At 37.8% G+C, this 16,828-nt stretch overlaps 1 protein-coding gene across 6 annotated transcripts in view; it reads left to right on the plus strand.

The window, feature by feature from the left end:
• Positions 1-16,828, plus strand: part of USP54 (ubiquitin specific peptidase 54) — a 126,781-nt gene that overhangs the window by 16,254 nt on the left and 93,699 nt on the right. The window contains exons 1-2 of one of the 6 annotated variants that reach the window (XM_049856047.1): positions 5,006-5,343; positions 5,829-5,976. The exons of 2 other annotated variants lie outside the window; for them this stretch is intronic. The gene's annotated coding sequence lies outside the window, so the exon portion shown is untranslated. 3 more of the 6 variants (XM_049856048.1, XM_049856049.1, XM_049856045.1) reach the window with 3 other exon arrangements.

Consider the following 16,828-nt stretch of genomic DNA (forward strand, 5'->3'; position numbering starts at 1 on the left):
CTACTATGAATATTTTTGTACAGGTTTTTTCTTTTGTGTGTGTATGTGTACAAGTTTTGTATGAACATAAGTTTTCATTTTTCTAGGATACCTGTTAAGGAGTGCAGTGGCTGCATCATATGGTAGATGCATGTTTGGATTTTAAAGAAACTGCCAAACATTTCCAGCATGACTGCCATTTTACATTTCCACCAGTAATTTATCAGTGATCCAATCTCCTTATATTCTCACCAGGTGTTGTCACTATTTTATATTTTTGCCATTCTGATAGATGTGTAATGATGTCACAGTGTGGTTTTTACTTGCATTTTCCTAATAGCTAATGATGTTGAAGGGAACCCTGGTGGCACAACGGTGAAGTACTTGGCTGCTAACCAAAAGTTTGGTGGTTTGAGCCCATTCAGCAGCTCCTCGGGAGGAAGACCTAGCAATCTGCTCCCATAAAGATCACAGCATAGAAAACCCTAAGGGGCAGTTCTACTCTGTCACATAGGTCACTATGAGTCAAAAATTGAGGGTACCTAACAACAACATCAATGTTGAACATCTTATCATTTATTTGCCATCTGTATATCCTCTTCTGTGAAATGTCATTTCATGTTTTTTGCCCATTTTCTCATTGGATTGCTTGATTTTTTTTAGTGTTGAGTTTTCAGAGTTCTTTATAAATTCTGGATACTAGTCCTTTGTTGGATACTTGGTTTGCAAATATTTTCTCCCTGTTTGCAGCTTGTGTTTTCATCCTTTTCACTTGGGCTTTTGTAGTGCAAAAATCTTTAATTTTGATAAGGTCAAATTTACTAGGTTTTCCTTTATGAATCATGTTTTTGGTGTTAGGTCTAAGAACTTTCTGCATAGCCCTAGATCCCAAATATTTTCTCCTGTGTTTTTTTTCTAATAGTTTTATAGTTCTACATTTTACATTTAAGTCTGTGATCCATTTTGAGTTAATTTTTATAGCATAAGGTATGAGGTTTAGGTCGAGGTTTATTATTTTTTTTTTTGCTTATGGTTGTCCAGTTGCTATAGCAGCAATGAAAAGGTTTTTCCTCCATTGAATTGCTTTTGCACTTTTGTCAAAAATCAGTTGAGACTACTTGTGTGAGTCTCTTTTTTGAGTCCTCTATTCTATCCATTGATCAATGTGTCCATCCCTCTGCCGGTATCACACAGTCTTGATTACTGTAGCTATGTAGTAAGCATTAATATTGGGTAGAGTAATTCCTCCCAATTTATACTTCTTTGTCAAGATTGTTTTAGTTCTTCTAGGACCTGTGCTTTTCCATATAGATTTTGAATAAGTTTGTCTACGTATGTATATAAAAATCCTTGCTGAGATTTTGATAGGATTTACATTAATTGGGGAGAATTGACATCATTATTATGTTGAGCCTTCCAAACCATGAATACACTATGTCCTTCCATTTGTTTAGGTTTTCTTTTTATCAGCATTTTGTAATTTTCAGCATATAGATCCTGTATATGTTTTGATAAATGTATACCTAAGTATTTCATTTACTTTGGAATGATTGTAAATGGTATTGGGCTTGTAACTTCAGCTTCTATATGTGCACTGTTAATACAGGTAGTCCCCGATTTACGTTGCATTCGAGTTATGAGGAAGCGCACTTACTACGGTTCTTTTTTTTTGTACATCTTATTGTTAGTAACATGTACTACATACAGTGTTGCTGTGTGTTATTTGCTGATGTTATCATTCTCAGATGTTCACTTGCAGTTGTTCAATTCTATGATTTACTGTTCAAAACAATGCTGTATAGCAGGCTATGGCCTGGTCTACAGTGAAGTCGGTTTCAGTGTGAGGAGTCATAATGGATGGAAAGTTAGACAATGTTCAGCTCTAATAACACAACAATCGAACTGTGCATGTGACTGTCTTAGGCTGGGTTCTCTAGAGAAACAAAACTAGTGAAGAGTATAAATATATATATAGAGATTTATATCATGGAAAGGGCTCATGTGGTTCTAGAGGCTGGGAAGTTCCAAGTCAGTGGGTCAGAATAGAGGCTTCTTCTGATTCTCATAGCTGCAGGGATGGCAAACCCAAGATTGGCAGGTCAGAGAGCAGGGCTATTGCTCACAGGCTGCAAAGATCCATGAATTTCAAGATCATCAGGCAAGACTGCAAGTAGGCTGCTGAAGAAGAAAGAAATGCTGAAGAAAAGAAAGAAGCTGTCAAAAAACATTACAGTGAAAGGATTAGCTGAAGTTTTTCAGACTAAATCAGGGCTTCAGTTGCTTGAAAACATGGACCCAGACACTGATCGATTTGCTCAAGTCAATAGGCAGATTTGGGAAGTTGTGAGATGTTACCATCAAATATAGGAAGAAAAAAAGAAAAGGACCATGTACACAACTGCCACTAATTTTCTGACTAGAAACACCATTCCTATTCCCAGGGATAATTCAGTTGATCCAGAACTTTCCACAAAGGGAGAACTTTCTGCATCTAACAAAATGCCAGCGTCGTCCATTTCTTCTTCATCATTGGAGTAAATTTTTATGATTGTGTATTTTTTATGTATGTATGTATTAAAATATATCTGTAAGTTTATATGAAATATTTCCAACCGCCAAAGACAAAGATCAGATTTATAAAGATACTGATAATAAAAGGCAGTAATAATGAAAACAAACAAAAAAAAATGAGGTATTCAACTTACGTCATAACCAACTTATGACAGTCATTGGAACAGAGCCCCATTGTAAGTCGGGGATTACCTGTATATAGAAATGTGATTGATTTTTTTGCATATTGATCTTGCATTTTTTTTTTTTAATCTTGTTATTATTTCTAGGAGTTTTTTAATGAATTTTTTTAGGGATTTTCTACACAGACAATCATGTCATTCATAAATAGAGTTTTATTTCCTCCTTTCCAATCTGTATGCCTTTTATTTTTCTTTATTGCAGTGCCTAGAACTTCCAATACTGTGTTGAATAAAATAAACATTCACTAAATATTTCTTAAGCTCTTTTCCCTTATCTATGAAGTTAGGATAATATTCAACGTGAATGAATTAAATGAGGTAATAGGTGTCAATTTTTAGCACAGTAGATATCAGGTAGTAGACACTCACATTTTAGTTTTCTTTTTCTTCACTGAACTGTTTTAAGTATTAAAAGAGTGTTTCTAAAAATACTTTATAAACAATTATATCAAATATTGTTCATGTTTTTGTTAAAAATAGTCAAACAAATTTTGATTATGTTAGTTTAAGGGGAAAATAGGTTAATGTGAAAAGGAGAAAGTTTAAATAACTTTTGTTGAATAACATATGCCAGGTACTATGTTCAGCACTTTACATGCATTATCCCATTTAATCCTTACAACAACACCATGAAGCACATTTCTTCCTCTCAAGGATTATTTCTTAGTTTTTTAATTTTTTCGTATCCCCCACCCTTTCTGAATAAGCTATAGGAATGGTGCTAATACCATTTAATGCAGACTTCAAACTTTGTGTAGAATATGACAAATAATAAATTTTATTATTTCTAAGCTACCATGCTTTGTATTTAGGAACTATATTCTTTAGCTTAAGTCTTCTTTTTTCAGTAAACCCTAGTGATGATATTTAATTTGTATTTCCTGTTTCTAGGAGTATATTAGCTGCCCCCATTATATTACGTTCTTCAGTTGTATGAAACTGATAAGAGTAATAAATTTGTCTGTTGCCTACATCAATTATTTTCAACAAATATCACCAATAAAACTTGAATTGATTTTTGAAAGAGAAAACCAGTAGACTATTTAAAGTTGGATTTAGAGTATTTCTCCCTCAACATCTAATATTGACCAGGCTCAGACCAGTTTTGATTAGTAACGTGTTTTGTATTTCTAAATTTTATTATAAATTATTTAATACATCTAGAAAGAATACCACAATAAGCTTCCTTCCATCCAGCAAATTAAACATTACTAAATCAGTTGAAGATCAAAGACTATAGCCTTCAGTATGGATTGCACTTCAACATAAAGGAAACAAAAATCCTCACAACTGGACCAATAAGCAATGTCATGATAAATGGAGAAAAGATTGAAGTTGTTAAGGATTTCATTTTACTTGGATCCATGATCAACACCCATGGAAGCAGCTGTCAAGAAATCAAACGACATATTGCATTGGGCATATCTGCTGCAAAAGACTTCTTTAAAAAGAAAGCAGAGATGTCACTTTGGGAACTAAAGGTACCCCTGACCCAGGCCATGGTATTTTCAATCGTCTCATATGCATGGGAAAACTGGACAATAAATAAGGAAGACCAAAGAAGAATTGACACCTTTGAATTGTGTTGGTGAAGAATATTGAATATACCATGGACTGCCAGAAGAATGAACAAATTTGTCTTGGAAGAAGTACAGCCAGAATGCTCCTTAGAAGCAAGGATGGTGAGACTTCGTCTCATATACTTTGGACATTTTATCAGAAGGAAGCAGTCCCTGGGGAAGGACATCATGCTTGGTAAAGTAGAGGGTCAGTGAAAAAGAGGAAGACCCTCAATGAGACGGCTGCAACAATGGGCTCAAGCATAACAATGATCAAGAGGATGGTGCAGGCCCGGGCAGTGTTTCATTCTGTTGTACATAGGGTCACTAGGAGTTGGAACCTAACAAATCAGTTGAAGACTCCTGGGTTTCCTTTCTTGATCGTAAGTCCTTTTCCATTGGTCAAAGGTAACCACTAGTAAATTTGATGTTCCTCTGACTGGTTTATACCCCCTTAGCCTTTTAGTGTATTAGAAGCTTATGATGGCAATAAGTGAAAATATTCAGAAGTCCTCTGGGAGGCTAAGATGGGAAAGGTTCTTTCTTAGATTTTTTTTGGTCCAAAGCCGGGTTCAGCACCCTCTCAGAGATACTTGTAGATAAACAGGTGGCCATGTACATTTGTTGAACGAATATTTTTACTATATATATGTGTGTGTGTGTGTATATATATATAGTGTTTTAGGTGAAAGTTTACAGAGCAAATTAGTTTCCCACTGAACACATTGTATACAAAGTGTTCGGTGATGTTGGTTGCAATCCCCACATTGTCAGCACTCTCCCCATTTCTACCCTGGGTTCCCCATTTTCTTTCATCTGGTTTTCCTTATCCCTTCCTGCCTTCTTATCTTTACTTTTGGGGAAATGTTGCCCTTTTGGTCTCGTATAATTGTTTGTTCTACAGAGCACGTTCTTTTCGGGTGTTATTGTTTATCGTATAGGCCTGTCTATCGCTTGGCTGGCAGATGGTTTCCGGGAATGGCTGCAGTTTGAAGTCAGAGGGGTGCCTTAGTGCCATAGTCTCGGGGGTTCCTCCAGTCTCTATCAGGCCGGTAAGTCTGGTCTTTTTTTTTTACGAATTTTATTTTTTGTTCTACATTTTTCTCCTGCTGTGTCCAGGAACCTCTACTGTGACCCTAGCCAAAGCAGTTGGTACCCATATTTACCAATATTATATCATTTTGAAGTGAAATGAAGTCTGCCTTTCTTTTGGGTTAGGATTATTGTGTTATTTACCAATAAATAGATAACTATGGCAGAGTAGAAGTTTTCTTACAGATCGTGAAACTGGGGGGAAGCGAGTTTGGTGGGTTCAGCTCTAACTGCATACAGTGCACGTAGCCACTTTGGTTGAGTCTTGCAGATGGGGCAAACAGCTAAGAGAGTTCAGGAAAATGAGTTGTAAATTCCGAAAGAAGCAGCGATTCTGGTAAGGTCTGACTCTGGGTAAGGAGCTGAAATAAGCAGTACACTCTTTACAGAGTAGTGGTGAAGGACCTGACCTCCATTGTAGCTGAAAACGAAATCCTTCTCTCAGCCAGGCCGTGTAACAGCCGCCGCCGCCGCCGCCGCCGCCGCCTCAGCAGCAGTCGTCCCAGCAGCCGCCGACCCCGCTGCCGCCCCTGCTGCCCGAACTCGGTGGCTCTGTGAAGTGGCTACAGCAGGAAAGGGTTCCACGGCACTAGGTGTGTCTAGGAAAGGGCTCGTTCTGGCCCTGGCCCAGTGGTTGTACAGGTTGTGGGTGTCACTTTAAACACATGAAGACTGCTTGCTGGAGGAGGAGCAGCTTCCTGAGGCTCAGGTGTGCGTTGAAGGGATGAGCTCATCCTTCGAGCCAGACCTGCCCTAGACGCTGAGTGAATGTTTTCCTAATTGCACGTCCTGCAGCTGGGAGAAGCAGGAAATGGTTGAAGCTTCATGTACTTTGTGAGTAGCAAAAAAAAAAAAAAAAACCAGAAGCCTTGTTGGGGTTCTTTTGAAACATTGGCTGTGAATATCAGGTTGAAGTTGACACACACATACTGTCTTCTCTAAGTTGAGAATTGCAGTGAAGTGTGTGATGGGTTGAGGAAAAGCTTGCCTTAAAGCTTTGGTGAGTTAAGCTTTATCCTGGTGACTCTTTTGGAGGTGACTTTTCATGATTTACTAAGTTTGTTTTCTATACTATCTTGATGGACTTAATCCTTTGGAAAATAAGAATCCTGGGGACTCCTTTTTCATTTCCAAGCATCTTTATGGCTTTTTGTGAGCTATGGTTGATGGTACTTAGCCCACTTTTGAAGTCTAGTGTGGTCAATTCCAGAACTTCTATGCATGATCCTATTTTGTTTTTAATTTGCCTAAACTTTCCTATTCACTTTAAGTAAGATTCTTAAAAAATGAAATTGGTTTAGAAAAGAAATACGGATTTTTTTTTAATTAAACTTTTTATTTTGAGATAATTGTAGATTAACATGGAATTTTAAGAAATACTGTAGAGAGGTCTGGTGTACGCTTTATTCATTTTCTTCCTGTGGAAACATCTTGAAAAACTCTAGTGCAGTATCACAATCAGGATATTGACATTGATACAGTAAAGATATAGAACATTTCTACCATACAAGGATTCCTCATGTTGCCTTTTTATAGCCACACCCACTTCCCCCTGTACAATCACCAATCAAAAAATCCAATTTTAGCAGAGAAATATTATGTGTAATCCTGAGTAGTTTTTGTTTTGAGAGATCCACATGGCTTTATAAAAAGGAACCCTAGACGGTATTTGTTTCTTTGTAACTCTTTCACCTTGGGCAAATAATTTTATTTTCTCTTTGCTTCTGTTTCTTCATCTATAAAATGGAATAATTGTATGTTAATTTCTATCTAGCCTATTTATAGATTGTTGCGAAGTTGTAAAGGTCTTTGAAAAAAATAAGGAAGCACTATAGATTATTTTCAGCAATAAGGAGAATAGTTTTTAAACTAGCAAATTGTAAAGTGGAAATTGTAGCCCAGGATGGTGAGGGTGAACATTTTGAAATGAATTCAAGTCTTCAGGCTCAATTGAATTGCATTTCAGGGTTTTAAATTAATTGGCTGGTGATCTCAGAGCCATTGTTGTTAATCTATGAGAAACCATAAAGACCAGAGAGAGACAAATGTCCTGATATCCAAAAAGAAGAAAAGGAAGTAACCAGAAAACTACACATCTATAAAATTGATGTTAAATCCTGGTAAAATTCAATTATATATGATCAAACAGATAACATGAAGTATTAAGAAAAAAATTAAGAGCTATTATGGGTTGATTTATCATAAGAAATTACTCCTCTTTTGTTTTTGGATTTTATTCTATTTAGGATTATGAGGTTGGTAGATGAGGGGATTGTTATAGATATTGTGATTCATGATCCCATCAGTTTCACAGTCTTTCATGATATATTTGTGACTGATACGATGTGTAGTAAAATATGGTTTGTTTGATTGCATAAGTGACTATGCAAACATTGAATAATTGTATCCATTTACTGTAAATCTTAATTTCACTTGGGAGGAAAGTCTCTGGAGATAATCTTTGGACCTTGAGTAGGGTAAAAATTTTTAAAAGGATGTTAATCAGATATGTAAGTATCACACAAAGCTGCAGGGATAGTCGATACAGCATGTGACGAATAAAGCCTTAAAAATTATATCCAAAGGATGACATCCTGGGCCCAAACTAAAATTTAACAGGAGTAAGTTCTATATTTAATGCATAAGAAAAGGATGAGGAAGAACTGGTTGGACATAAATAAATTCATTTGAAAAATATCTAGGAATTTTAGTCAATCATAAATGTAGCATGAGTTGTGTATACAATGTGGCTGCTAAAAAACATCTCCAGCTATATTACCAGGAGTTTGTCCAGGTCACAAAAGTATTGGTCCCAATATATTTTGTGAACTAGATTGGAATACATCTGGAGTATTGGTTTAAATGGATATTGACAAGGTTGAGAGCATTCCAAAGAAGGCAAACAGAACCATAAATGGTCTGAAAACCGTTTATACAGGAAACTCTAGAAGTATTGGAATTCGAAAGGAGGGTGTTGAGAAATTTAAAAAATGCAAAAAGTAATATAACAAATTCCTATATTCCCACCACTCAGAATTAACCACTATTAATACCTGTCCCTCCTCTTTTAATAAAACATTGCATATAAAACTAAAGTCCCCTCCCACTTCCGCCCCACAGGAAACTCTGAAGTCAATCTTATTTTTATCAAAGTAATGCGTGTACATAGCTTTAAAAAATCAAATAGTATTAGAAGCTTACAAAGAAAAATAGCAGTCCTCTTATTATCCCATCCTCAGAGGAACTACTTTCGACTGTTTTAACTGTTTCTAACAACATAATTATACCATTATTTCTTGCTTTTTAAAAAAATATTAAATGAAGAGTGCCATAGAATATAAGGCTTTGGCCCTTTTAAATACATGTATAGCTTTTCCCCTTATGTTCTTAATATAATTATATAGTTTTGGGGGTTAAATCAATATTTATTATTTATATTATACAAATATTACACCTGAGCTACATAATATACAGTGATTACAATTCCTTTCTTGTGCAACCTTTTATTTTCTTCAGACCTAATAATTGCCTTGCCTTTTCTCACTTACTCAGTTTTCTAAGTAAACCCAGACCCAGTGCCGTCGAGTCAATTCCGTACTGGTTACTAAATCATCCTCAGACTCTGAGGGCGGTAAAACTGCTGCATTCATTCAAACCCAGTAGGTAATCTTCAAACTGAGTAGGTAATCTATCAACCTTTTTCTCCCCCTTAGAGACATTACTAATGGGATAGCAACCAATATGGGTTGGTTGTTATTTAGGCCTGGTCTGTAGCTGTCACCTTGGGATTTCCTTTCACTATTATCTTGAGAATTCTGTTTCCTGAATGTCATGTCAATTTTATCTTGGTTTACTCCCTCGTTTTGATGAAGCACATCCTCTAGAAGCTTTCTGTGAGTTTTTTATGGGAGTTAACATTTTTGAAATCTTGCCTATGTGAAACTATTTTTGTTTTACCCTCAAATTAAATGATATTGTATTTGGAATAGAATTATGTTAGAGATAACTTTCTCTTATACTTTTAAAGGCATTGCTGTTTTCTTGCTTTCTGTGTTGCCAGTGAAAAGTCTGATGACATTCTGATTCTCAACCCTTTGTATGTGACCTCTTTTTCTCTCCAGAAGCTCTTAGAATCTTCTCTATATATCCCTAGTATTCTGTGGTTTAGTACTCTTTGGGCCTTAGTATGGAAAGCCTGGATTAATTATCCAATTTTCTTATTTTCTCTCTTTTAAATCATGCTAGTATATATATATATATAACAAAACATTTGCCCTTTCAACATTTTTTATATGTACATTTCAGTGACGTTAATTACCTTCATGTTGCTATTTCTGTTTTTATTTCACTTTTGGGGAGATTTCCTTAACTTTGTCTTTGAAACCTTCTGTTGAATTTTGTAGTCCTTGATTTATAGATGTAAAATCTTAAATTTCTCTGAGTAAATAATTTTCAGGTTTTTAAGTTTTCTTGTATTTCCGGGATTGTCTGTTTCCTTTAAGCTCTTTTATTTCTGTTTGAGGTACCACCAACTGTCATTATCTATAGGTTTTCTTTTGGGCTGGTCATTTTTCCTAGGTGGAAATCCTCCAGTCACCTGCCTAGAGGGTACATGGCCTGGTCGTCAGTGGTTTGGAGCTGAGAGGGAGAAATGGGACTGAGATCTCCCCTTTTAGAATGTAGATTTTCACTTAATCTGCTCATGCTTTTGAAAAGTTTTAACTTTTTATTAAGGTGTAAATCACCCAGTTTTTAATAACGTATCTTACCCAGCTTATCTGTGCCTGGTGTCCTAGAGTTGCAATTTCTCTGTTCAGACTCTTCACAAAGTAAGCCTATATAGTCTTCTGCTGGGGTAGGGGAGGGATATGTACCTGGCTGTATCCGGTGTAGGGAATCTGAAACATCTAACTGCTTCTTAAACATTTTTAGTCACTCTTCCATTTTTAAATCCCACCCCACAGTCCTACTTTCAGAGGCTTCCGATTTCTGGGCCTTTCCTGGGTTCTGTAGTGGAAGTAAGCATGTTTCTGTTTGCCAACATTCACCCTTCTGCTGTCATTTCCTTGTAGATTTATACCTTTTGTAATCCTTTAATGTTATTTTAGTGGAGATTTAATTTAGGTGGGAGTAGAGATAAATGTATGTGTTTAATCTACTATGTTTTAAACAGAATGCCAATAATTTTTTTGCATTTTTATGTACATATAAAATGTATCCACACTAATATCGCTTTATTTGTTTTTAAAATATTACATAAATGGAATACTGTAGGGGTAGTTCTGCAATGTTTTTTCTCAGTATTATTTTGAGATCTAGTGTCAAGATAAATCTAGTTGATCCATTTTTTTTCAATGATGCATAGCATTACATCTCAAGACTATACCACATTGGTTTTATCCATTCCCCTGTTGATGAGTATTTAAGTTGTTTCAGTTTTTCTCTATTTAATAAAGATGTATGGGTGAGAATTTCTCTAGGCTATGACGAGAAGTAGAATTGCAAGGTGTGTTACCTATTGCTGCATAACACATTACCCCAAATTTAATGGCTTAAAACAACAGACATTTGTTATCTCACAGTTTCTATGGGTCAGGAATCTAGAAGTGTCTTAGCTGTGTTTTCTGATGCAAGGTGTCTCACCAGGTTGTAGTCAAGGTGTTAGCTGGGACTTTAGTCTAATCTGAAGGCTCAACTGGGGGAGGATCCGCTTCCAAGCTCTCTCATGTGGTTGTTGATAGGATTCAGTTTGTCATAGTTGATTGACTGAGAGTCTTAGTTCCTCGCGGAAAGTTGACTGGAGGACTCCCTCAGTTCCTTGCCTCATGGGACCCTCCACAGAACAGTTTGCAACATGGCAGCTGCATTCTATTGAATGAGCAAGTGAGAGAGCAAGAGAGAGTGAGGACATGGAAGTCATAATCTTTCTGTCACCTACTCTTGGAAATGACATCCCATCATCTTTGCCAATTTCTATTCATTAGAAGCAAGCCACCAGGTCTAGCCCATAATTAAAGGCTGAGAATTACACAGGTCATGAATACAGCTATTATCACACTGGATTGTAGATATACTAGAATATTCAGTTTAAAAAAGAGATGATTAAGGGAATGTGTGTTTTGTCTTATGTGTTTGAAAGGCTTATGTAAAGAGTATATCTATTCTGTTTTGGATCAGATGATGAACTGAGACGAATGGGTGGAAATTAAAATAGGCTGCCTTATGGAACAATGTACTCTCTGTACTTGGATATATTTTCGCTAAGGCTGGGTGACCACTTGTCAAAAAGTTGTAAAAAAGGATTCTTGCATCGGGTTCGAAGTTTAACTAGATGCTCTCTAAGATTTCTTTCTACTGTGATTCTGTAATTATAAATGGATGTGTTTCAAACAGTATTTGAATGGTCTGTTATTAACAGATCAGGGACAAGTATGTAGATATACCTGTATATTTGTACATGTGAGATATCATTTAGAAGCTCAAGGTTAAGAAGAGGAGAGCTATTGATTTGCACTTTTAGTTGTTGAAAAATCACTGTTCACATGTTTTATTCCTTTTGCTACCCCAGAATGCTTATAGTTTCCTAGGGCTGCTGTAATAAATGACCACAAACTGGGTGACTTAAACAGAAGTTTATTCTCTCACAATTCTGGAGGCTAGAATTCCAAAATCAAAGTGTCAGCAGGGCCGTTCTCTCTGAATATTTGGGAGAGAATCTGTTCCATGCCTTTCTCTTAGCTTCAGGTGCTGCTAACAATCCTTTTGAGTTCCTTGGCCTGTAGATGCCTCACTCCAATCTCTGCCTCTGTTGTCACATGCTGTTCTCCCTGTGTATATGCCTCTGCCTCTCTTTGGATAAGTACACCAGTCGTGTCACAGTAGGGCCTACTCTAATTACCTCATCTTACCTTGATTACACCTGCAAAGACCCTACTTCCAAATAAGGTCACATTTACATGGATTAGAAGTTAGGACTTCAACATATCTTTTTGGAAGACATACTTTAATCCACAACAATTTATTAATATAATTATTTTTATTTATTTTTGTGCTTTAGGTGAGGGTTTACAGAGCAAATTAGTTTCCCATTCCATAATTATGTACTGTGACATTAGTTGCAATCCCCACAATGTGTCTGCACTCTTCGCATTTCTACCCTGAGTTTTCTGTTCCCGTTTGTCCATTTTTCCTGCCCCTTCCTGCCTTCTCATCTTTACTTTTGTGCAAATGTTGCCCTTTTGGTCTTGTATAGTTGATTGCTCTAAGGAGTACTTTCCTCACAGGTGTTATTGTTTATTTCATAGTCATGTCTATTATTTGACTGACAGGTGATATCCGGGAGTGGCTTCAGATCCAAGTTAAAATGATGACTAAGGGCCGTAGTCCTGGGGGTTCTGCCAGTAAGTCTGGTCTTTTTATGAATTTGGGTTTTGTTCTACTTTTTCCTTCTGCTCTGTCTGTGACCCTCTGTTGTGATCCTGGTCAGTCTGGTTGGTGGTGGTAGCCGGGCACCATCTAGTTCTTCTGGTCTCAGGCTAGTGGGGGCTGTGGTTTGTTTGGGCCATTAGTCCTTTGGACTAATTGCTTCCTTGAGCCTTTGGTTTTCTTCACTCTCCTTTGCTCTGCGCGGGAAGAGACCAATAGTAGCATCTTAGATGGCTGCTCGCAAGCTTTTAAGACCCCAGACACTGGTCACCAAAGTAGGTTGTAGAACATTGACTTTATGAGCTGTGTTATGCCAAATGAGCTAGATGTTCCCCGAGACCACGGTCCCCAGCCCTCAAGCTAGTAGCTCAGTCCTGCGAAGTGTGTGGTTATTTCTAGGTAGTTCCCCTGACAGTGCTACCTGTGTGCTCCATTTCGTATATGATTCTACATGCAGTGGAGCCCTGGTGGCACAGTGGTTAAGAGCTCAGCTGCTAGCCAAGGGTAGGCAGTTCGAATACACCACCTGCTCCTCGGAATCTCTGAGTGAGTTCTACTCTGTCCTATAGGATCGCTATGAGTTGAAATTGACTCGATGGCAACAGGTTTTTATACATGCAGCACATGTATCCATTCTCATTTGATTCTAGGAATTTTTAATTTCTTCTATTACTCAGTGGTTTTTAAGCAAAGTGTCATCTAGTTTCCATGTATTTGATTTTTTTCCCTTGTTCTTCCTGTTACTGATTTTTAATTTTATAGCATTGTGATCAGAGAATATGCTTTGTATTTTTTGGATATTTTTGGATTTATTGAGGCTTGCTTTGTGGCCTAAAATATGGCCTGTTCTGGAGAGAATGACCCATGTGTATTAGAGAAGAATATGCACTGTGCTGTCGTTGGGCGGAGTGTTCTGTATATGTCTATGAGGTAAAGTATGGTGATTGTGTGGTTTAGATCTTCTGTATCTGTGTTGAGTTTCTTTCTAGGTCTGTCCTTTGTCAAAAGTGGTGTGTTAAAGTCTCCTACTATTATTGCAGAATCGCCTATTTCTCTTTTCAGTTCTCTTAGGGTTTGTTTTATGTATTTTGGAGCTTTATTTTTGGGTATGTAAATATTTATTATGATTATGTCCTCTTGGTGAATTGATCCTTTAATCATTATGTAGTGCCCTTCCTTGTCTCTTATGCTGGATTTTTCCTTAAAGTCTATTTTATTAGAGATTATTATTGCCACTCCTGCTCTTTTTTGGTTACTGCTTGCTTGATACATTTTTTTCCTTCCTTTTTTATCTTGTTTTTAGTTTTGTGTCTAAGGTGTATCTCTTGATCGGTCATTTTTCTTAATCCATTCTGCCACTCTTTTTCTCTTGACTGGTGCATTTAAACCATTTACATTCAGTGTGATTTTTGATAGGTATGAATTTACTGCTGTCATTTTGTTGTGTGATTTTGTTTTGTGTGTATGTTTTGATGGTTTGTTTCACTTTTCTGTACTGAGTTATCTTCGTTTATGGATTTTCTTTTTATTCGTTGTTGTTGATTTTGTGTTTACTGAGTCTTTATGATTTTCTTCTTTTTTATTTTGGTGAGTCTTTATGATTTTCTTTTTTATTTTGGTGAGTAGGTTTGTTAGTTTTCTTTGTGGTTACTCTGAAATTTACCTTTATCTTCATAAGTTTAAACCAGTCTATTATATCTTGATACTGCCTTGACCCCCTGTCCATATGGAAGTTCTGTAACTGCATCATTTATTCCCTCTTTTTATTTTGAAGTTGTCGTTGTTTACAGATCGACGTCTCAGGTTCCCTGTTTTCAGTCTTGTAGCTTTATGTTGTTTTTGAGAATTCTTTATTTGGGTCAATATCTAGGTGATGCTGTCATGTGTCTTAATCTCAGGTTGTTGCCTGATGTCGTTGGTTCTCTGTCCAAAAGATTCCCTTTAATATTCTTTTAAGGTTGGTCTGGTTTTTACAAATTCCCTCAATTTCTGTTTATATGGGAATGTCCTCGTTTTGCCATCATATTTGAGGAACAATTTTGCTGGATGTATGTTTCTTGTTTGGCAATTTTTTTTTTTCAGGGCTTTATATATGGCATCCTATTGTCGTCTTGCCAGCATGGTTTCTGCTGAGAACTAAGAGCTTAATTTTATTGGTTCACCTTTGTAGATGAGAGTTTCTTTTTTCCAAGTTGCTGTCAGGATTCTTTCTTTGCCTTTGGTTTTGGAAACTTTGATTATAATGTGTCTTGGTGACTTTCCTTTGCAATCTATCTTGTATCAAGTTCATTGATCTTTTTGAATGGATATCTTCTTGTCTTCATGATATTAGGGAAAATTTCTGCCAGCAAATCTTCAAAATTTCTGTCTTTTTTTTTTTTTTGTCTCCTCTTGTTCTAGAATTCCAATCATGCATAAATTATTCCTTTTGACAGTGTCACGTATAACTCTTAGGCTTTCTTCATTTTCCTCATTCTTTTTTTCTGGTTGTTACTTATACAAATTAGTGTCAGGGGGTTTGTCCTCTATTTTGCTAATTCTGTCTTCCATTGGTTCACTTCTACTATGTCCTTCCATTGAGTTATCTAGTTCTAAAATTTTATAGTTAATCTTCTTGATTTTTAGTTTCTGTTTTTGTATGATTTTTAATTGTCTATTTATTTTGTCATTTTGTTCTTATGTTGTTTTCCTGAATTCTTCTGGAGTTTTGTCTGTGTTTTCCTTGTCTCTTTGTCGAGCTCTTGGAGGATCCTATATATAAGTCTTTTGAATCCATATCCGGTAGTTCCATTACCATTTCTTCCTAGGAAATTTTCTGGCCCTTTACTTTGATCACTTGTTTGAGGCATCTTGTCCTACTTCTTTATGTGATTTGATATTGTCTTTTGTCTCTGATGCGTTACGGTGTTGTTATATTTATTGATTGATTGTGTGTTTGTTTGCTATGTCTTTTTTTGTTTTGTTTTGATATACCTGGGTGGGCAGAGCAGGTGTGTAATGCTGGTTGCTAGTCTGGTAGCACTGGAGCACACACCACCTGGCTCTGAGTGTGGGGTACAGCAGCTGGCAGCATAGGCATGGGTCTCTGTTTGTTGATCATGCAGGGTGGCTGAGGATAGGTTGGGTGGGTGTTGGTTGCCATCTGTCACCAGTCCAGTGGCATGGGAGCAGGTGATGGCACTTGTTAAGTGGGCAGGGCAGCAGGTGTGGTGGGAGAGTGGGGGCACAGGAGCATGCTCTCCTCCGCTTCCATTGGGCTTTCAAGCTCTCCGGAGTGGCTCTGTGCTGCTCAGAGGGGCAGGGAGGCAAGGTCAGGTAGGTGGGGTCCAGAGTGGTCCTGCCACTTGTAGGGGAAGGGCAGTGGGCGTGGGACAATGTTGGGTGGGTAGAGTCACCAGAGTGGTCCTGTGCTGCTTGTGTGGGCAAGGCAGGGGATGGGGTTCAGCAGGCTAGGTTGCTGGGGCAGTTCCACATTGCTTGGAGGGGTGGGGCAGGACTGGGTGCCTGCAAGCCCTGCAGCTGCCACCACTGGGCAGTTGGACAAGAGGTGGGATGGTGGATGGGGCTGGGTAGGGAGGAAAAGGGGGCTTGGACTGTGTCCCCGGCAGCGAGTGACCACATGGATGGGGGAATTCATGCCCCCAATCACCAGGGGGCTGGGGGGAAGAGGGAGCATGCTCCCCAGGTTCCTGGTTGATGGTGGCTGGGTGCTTTCTGTTGGCTGCAGTCAGCAATCGGGACCTGTGCCCAATCAAGTGCGAGGAGGAGGTTCTGCCCGTGGTCTGATTGGGTGGGGGATTTCCCGCTAACATTCGGTGAATTTATCACTTCCTGTGCGCCACCCAGCCCAATGATCAGGCACTGCTGCTGGTTAGCTCTCTTCTCTCTGCGTCCCACCCTTTCTGTTACTTGGACACCAGGATTCCCAGAGCTCTCACCCTCCCTCCTGCACCATTCCTCCCTAGGTCCAGTTCATGTCCTGTTCAACCCACTTTACTCCGGGTATGTCAACACAGTTTC

Source organism: Elephas maximus, chromosome 16, assembly GCF_024166365.1.
Source record: "Elephas maximus indicus isolate mEleMax1 chromosome 16, mEleMax1 primary haplotype, whole genome shotgun sequence".
Classification (NCBI taxonomy): domain Eukaryota; kingdom Metazoa; phylum Chordata; class Mammalia; order Proboscidea; family Elephantidae; genus Elephas; species Elephas maximus.